This window comes from Mustela nigripes, chromosome 13, assembly GCF_022355385.1.
Source record: "Mustela nigripes isolate SB6536 chromosome 13, MUSNIG.SB6536, whole genome shotgun sequence".
NCBI classification, from domain to species: Eukaryota; Metazoa; Chordata; class Mammalia; order Carnivora; family Mustelidae; genus Mustela; species Mustela nigripes.
The window spans coordinates 107,872,898-107,879,692 of NC_081569.1; positions in this window are offsets into that span (position 1 = coordinate 107,872,898).

Sequence of the window (6,795 nt, forward strand, 5' to 3'; positions counted from 1 at the left end):
TAGTTAGGTTTATTCCAAGGTATCTTATGGTTTTAGTACTATTATAAATGGAATCAATTCTCTAATTTTTCTTTCTCTAGATTCATTGTTAGTGTATAAGAAAGCAACTGATTTCATATTCTGCCACATTACTGGATTGCTGTATGAGTTGTAGTAAATTGGGGATGGAGTCTTTTGCTTTTTCCACATAAAGGATCATGTCATCTGCGGAGAGTTTGACTTCTTCTTTGTCAATTTGAATACCTCTTATTTCTTTTTGTTCTGTGATTGCTGTTGCTAGAACTTCCAGTACTATGTTGAACAATAATGGCAAGAGTAGGCAACCTTGTTGTGTTCCTGTTCTCAAGGGAAAAGTTCTCAACTTTTCCCCATTGAGAATGGTATTCAGAGTGGGTTTTTCATAGATGGAATTTATGAAATTGAGGAATGTTCTGACTATCCCTATACTCTGAAGAGTTTTAATGAGGAAAGGATGCTATATTTGTCAAACTTTTTTTGAGAAGACCATATGATTCTTGTCTCTTCTCTTATTTATGTGTTCTATCACATTGATTTGTGAATGATGAACCATCCTTGCATCCCAGGGATAAAACCCACCTGGTTGTGGTGGATAATCCACTTAATGTACTGTTGGATCCTATTAGTTGTGATATTGGTCTGAAATTCTCTTTGCCTGTTCTTGGGGTCAAGGTAATGCTGGCCTCATAGAAAGAGTCTGGAAGTTTTACCTTTGTTTCTATTTTTTAAAACAGCTTCAGGAGAATAGGTATTATTTCTTCTTTGAATGTTTGGTAGAATTTACCAGTGAATCTAACAGGTCCTGGGCTCTTGTTTTTTGGGAGGTTTTTGATCACTTCTTCAATCTCGTTACTAAATATTGGTCTATTTATGTTGTCAATTTCTTCCTGATTCAGTTTTGGAGGTTTATAGGTTTCCAGGGATTCTTTGATTTCTTCTAGGTTGCTTAACTCATTGGCATATAACTGCTGATAATAATTTCTGATGATTGTTTCTATTTCCTTGGTGTTAGTCTTGATCTCTCCCTTTTCATTCATAATTTTATTAATTTGGCTCCTCTCTCTTTTCTTTTGCATTAGTTTGGCCGGTGTTTATCAATCTTATCGATTCTTTCAAAAAATTAGCTTCTAGTTTTGTTGATGTGTTCTACTGTATTTCTAGTTTCTATCTCATTGATGTCTGTGTTAATCTTGATTCTTTCCCTTCTTGAGCGTGAGGTTGGCTTAATTTGTTGTTGATTTTCCAGTTCTTTAAGGTGTAAAGAGAGCTGGTATATTCTGGATTGTTCAGTTTTTTGAGGGAGGCTTGGATGGCTATGTATTTCCTCCTTAGGACCGCCTTTGCCGTATCCCATAGGTTTTGGACTGAAGTGTCTTCATTCTCATTGGTTTCTGTGAATTGTATAAATTCTTTGATTTCCTGGTTGATCTAAACATTCCTAAAAAGGGTGGTCTTTAGCTTCCAAGTGTTTGAATTCCTTCCAAACTTTTTCCTGTAGTTGTGTTCCAGTTTCAAAACATTGTGGTCTGAGAATATGCAGGGAATAATCTCAATCTTTTGGTATCAGTTGAGCTCTGATTTGTGACCCAGTATGTGGTCTATTCTGGTGAAAGTTCCATGTGCATTTTAGAAGAATGAGTATCTTCTGTTTTAGGGTGGAATGTTGTGTATATATCTATGAGGTCCATCTGGTCCAGTGTGACATTCAATGTTTGTTCATTGTTTCTTCATTGATTTTCTGCTTAGTTGATCTGTGTGTTGCTGAGAGTGGCATTTAAGGTCCCCTGCAATCAATGTGTTCTTATCAATATGTCTATTTTGTGATTAACAGTTGACTTATGTAGTTGGCTGCTCCCATGTTGTGGGCATATTTATTTATAATTGTTAGATCTCCTTGGTGGATAGACTCTTTAAGAATGATATACTGTTCTGTGTATCTCTGACTACAGTCTTTAACTTAAAATCTAATTTGTCTGATATGAGAATTGCTACTGCAGCTTTCTTTTTAGGCCCATTGGCATGAAAGGTGCTTCTCCATCCCTTCACTTTCAGTCTGGATGTATCTTTAGGTGCAAAATGAGTCTCTTGTAGAAAGCATATAACTGGGCCATCTCTTTTTATCCAGTCTGCAACCTTGTGTCATTTTATGGGAGCATGTAGGCCATTTACATTGAGAGTGATTTTATTGTCATCATGTTGCCTGTGAAGTCCTTGTTTTTATAGATTGTCTCTGTATTTCCTGTTCTATATCACTCTTGGGTTCTTTCTTCTTTTATAGAACCCCCTCTTAATATTTCTTGCGGGGATAGCTTAGTGGTCACATATTCTTTCAGTTTCTCCTAGTCCTGAAAGTTCCTTATCTCTCCATCCATTCTGAATGACAGCCTTGCCGGATAAAGAATTCTTGGCTGCATATTCTTCTCATTTAGTACCCTGAAAATGTCTTGCCAAGTCTCTGTGGATGGGTCTGATTCTTATTCTTATGTTCCTCCCTCTCTACATAAGGATCTCTAACCCTAACTGCCCTTAAAATGGTTTCTTTGGTTCTGAGATTTGCAAGTGTTACTCTTACATGCTGGGGCATTGGTCTGGTCTCCGTGATCTTGGAATGGGTCCTCCCTGCCTCTAGGACACAAATGCTTGTTTAATTCCCCAGATTAGGGAAATTCTCAGCTATGATTTGCTCAAATATATCTTTTTGTCCTCTCTCTCTCTCCATCCCTTCTTGGATCCCAGTAATCCTGACACTGGAATGTTTTATGGCATCATTTATTTCTCTAATTCTGTTTTCATGAATTTTAAGTTTTTTTCCAGGTCTCCTTGTGCTTCTTCTTTTCTATCAGTTTGTCTTCAAGATCACTAATTTGTTCTAATGCCTCATTTACCCTAATTGTTAGAATATTTAGATTAAATTGTATCTCATTGATAGCATTTTTAAGTTCTGCTTTCATTTTTGCCCTTAGAAAGTCTATGTTGCCATTAATAGTTTTCTCCAGCCTGACTATTGTCTTCATAACTGCTACCCTGAAGTCTATTTCTGACATCTTCCTTAGATCCATATCCATTAGATCTGCAGGAAGAGCCATTATCTCTGGGTATTTTCTTTTTTGGGAGTTCCTCCTCCTAATCATTCTGTTGAGTTATGGTTGAGGGTATGTACAGCCAAAAATATCAGTCATAATCCAGGCAAGGTGTGCCACCACACAAGGGAGAGGGAAGTCGGCTGGACAGTCCTCTGTGCCATGGCAGGTCTGCAGAGCTGCCAGGTCGGGTGGGGGAGGATGCGCAGCAAGTGAAGCATTGAGAGCCCTGAGAGCTACAGTGTGCCTTGGGGGAGTTAGATCAGGTGGTGCGAGGCTGGCATGTTCCAGGTTGGGCTGTTAGGTGGTGGTGGCGGCCGCCGGAGGCAGAGCTCACAGCATACTTCATGCAGGGTGTCAATTAGCCAACATATAGTACATCATTAATTTTTGATGTAGTGTTCAGTGATTCATTAGTTGTGTATAACACCCAATGCTCATCATATCACATGCCCTCCTTAATACCCATCACTGGTATATGTAATTTGAATATTCTTTTAATTAATTCATTTTACATTTCTCAGTCAAAACCAAAACATTTCCCTTCATATGCAAGCAATAGTTTATATAGCTGATAGTTTTCCTTCCGTGCTTCTATAATCATGTTTTCTCTTTCTTGAAATCTTGTCATTTTGCTTTCTATTTTTGCTGTGTGGATTATGATTTATTTGCTCTTATCTTCAGAGATACAGTAGGTAGACAGTTTTAAATTCTACTAGTTTTTACCTGTAGGAATCTTTTAAGTCCTATGTCTTGAAATTAATGAAATAAAAAAATATATACACTGTTTACAGTGTTTTCATTTACAAGAGTCTGGTTATGTTATTTGGCCTTCTTTGTATAATCTTGGGACTTAAATTTGGGTTATTATTTGATATATATTCTTGTAATGTTATTTTTCAATGTGAGTTATGTAAATCTTAATAATTTTTGAAAACCAGATTTATTTACTTTGGTCTTTTCAAATGGAATTTGTGGTTCTATAATTTACAGTTTCTTTACTCTTAATTGTATAGCATAATAGAAACTGTTAAAATCAGATAGTTTATGTCTTTCAATTTTGTTATTTATTAAGATTAAATAGATTAAAAAAACACAGATTGAGGCTATCAATGTCTACAGATTAAAAAAAAGCTTTCTGGGATTTTGATTGGGATTGACATAGAATTTATACATCAATTTGTGAAGAATTGTCATTTTTTAATAACATGGCCTCTGGTAAACATGACGTGATTATTTTTATATGTTTTTCTTAATTGTGGCAATGAGTTTCAATTTTGATATAAGGGCGTTTCTAATCATTTGGTAAATTTATTTCTCAGTATTTTATATTTTTGATACAAATATAAATTGTATTGCTTTATTTTATATTTTATTCCTCAATTGTTCATTTTTAGGACACAGAAATATGATTAATTTTTATGTAGTGTCTTTGTATATTATGATCTTGCCAAATTGTTAGTTCTAATGAGTTTTTGTTTTGTTCCTGATTATCAAAGGAACGGGACTGAGACAAAGTGAAAGTTACGTAAAGCCTTATTCTATGCCAAGCATTAGAAGTCAGACTGACCGGCCAGGGCCGCCTCCAAAGAAAGCGACCCCCTCCCAATATCACAGGCTGGTTTTTTATAGGGCATAACCTCAGACCTAAGGTAAGTGGCTTCTATTGTTAAGGCATTTATTCCCGGAATCGATACCTGGAACCATACCAGGAACTACTGGAGTGTTTATTCCCGGAATGAGGTCCATGGATATAAACAACAATATGGCTACCTAGGCAATATGGAGTTGCTCTGGCTAAGCAGGCCCTAATAGTTAAACAGGTTCTAACAGTTCCATTCTTTTATAAATGCTTCAGGATTGCTTTATGTATACAATCATGGTAACTGAAAATGAAAATAGTTTTCTTATTCCTTTGCCAAGTGGTAGGTATTTTATTTCTTTTTCTTGCTTGATTGCACTGGGTAGAACCTCAAGTAGAATATAATTGGGAAGGATGAGAGCTTGCATTCTTGCCTTGTTTTGACTTTGGGAGGATAATGTTTATTCTTCAACTATTTAGTGCCATATTAACTAAAGATTCTTACAATTGTCTGTAGTTGCCTTTGATCAGGCTGAGAAGTTTTTTATGAAAAAAATTTTTGTGGCTTTTTATTATGGATGATTGGTGAACTATGTCAAATTCTTTAATTTTAGAAAATTTTATTTTCCTTTATTCTATTTAATGAATTACATTGGTTTGTTTTTCAAATATTAAAGTAATCTTACATATATAGGTTAAGTATCACTTATTAATGATATCCGTTTTGCATGTTTTTACATTTCATTTTCTAGTATTTTAATTAGAATGTTGTATTTATGTTGTTAAGGAATTTTGGTTTGCCATTTTATTTACTTATCATTTTCTGTCTTTGGTATCAGGATAAAGCACTAGAATATTACTCTTCTTCCTCTATTTGATAAAACATTTTATATAATATTGGCCTTATTTATTCCATAAATATTTATTAGAATTCTCCATTAAGTCCAACTTAAGCCTGACATCTTTGTGTGTTGGGGGTGGGGTGGTCAGAGGGACAAAAAGTGTCATAGAAGCTTGAAATTATAAATTCAGTTTTTCTAATAGTTATGGTGTTATTCAAATATCCATCACTTCTGAACTCTTTCAGTAATTTAGTTAAAGAATCTGTCCATTTCATCTAAACTGTTGATTTTTTGACAAAGTTTATCATGTTTATATTATTTTGATAGTAGTCTGTAGGTCATGTTGAGATTTTTTCTCCCTATTGCTGATTTTAGAAATTTATGTTGCCTTGCTCTGGCTTTTGTTTTTTGATAAATCAAGCTAATGATTTACAGTTTTTATTTCTTTTCAGAGAAGCTGAATTTGCTATTATTGATTTTTCTCTCTTCTGTTTTTTCACTGATTTATGTTTTTATTAGTAATTCTCTGATGTTTGTTTTGGTTTTCATTTTGTCTTTTCCTAGATTTCTAGAGTGGAAGGCAAAGTGATCGACTTGAAACTATTTTTTTTTTACTTTTGTAATGTATGCATTTAAAATTATAAACTTTCCTCTATATTTTCTACCTGCCTCTCCTTTTGTTAGGCCTATTGATAATTGCCTCACATATACAATGCCATTTTTGTCTGATAGATCTTTCACTATGTATTTAGTAATGATAGGTCCTTGTGCCCTGTTTTCAAGTCAACTATATCACTGCAATACAAATTTGCTGTTAAATCCATCAGTGAAAATTTTATTTCAGTTATTAGATTTGTTTTTAGCTCCATATTTCCATTTTTATAGTTTTCCTTTCTTCCTCATGTTCATGTTTTTTCTTTATATTATTGAACATATTTATAAAACATAAAGTCTTTGGTTGCCAGTTTGATTACTAATTTATCTTTGATTTTATTTTAATTGACTGATTTTTTTCCTGATTATGGGATATAGTTTTCTTCTTTTCATGTCTGTTTTCTTAGATGCTGGACAGTATAAATATTACCTTGTTATATGTCTGTTTTTAAAACATTTTTTAAGATTTTATTTATTTATTTATTTGTCAGAAAGAGAGCACAAACAGAGGAAACAGGAGGAAGAGGAGGCAGAGGGAGAAGCAGGGAGCTGAGTAAGGAGACTGATGGGGGACTAGATCTCAAGTGCCTGAGATCATGACCTGAGCCAAAGGCAGGCA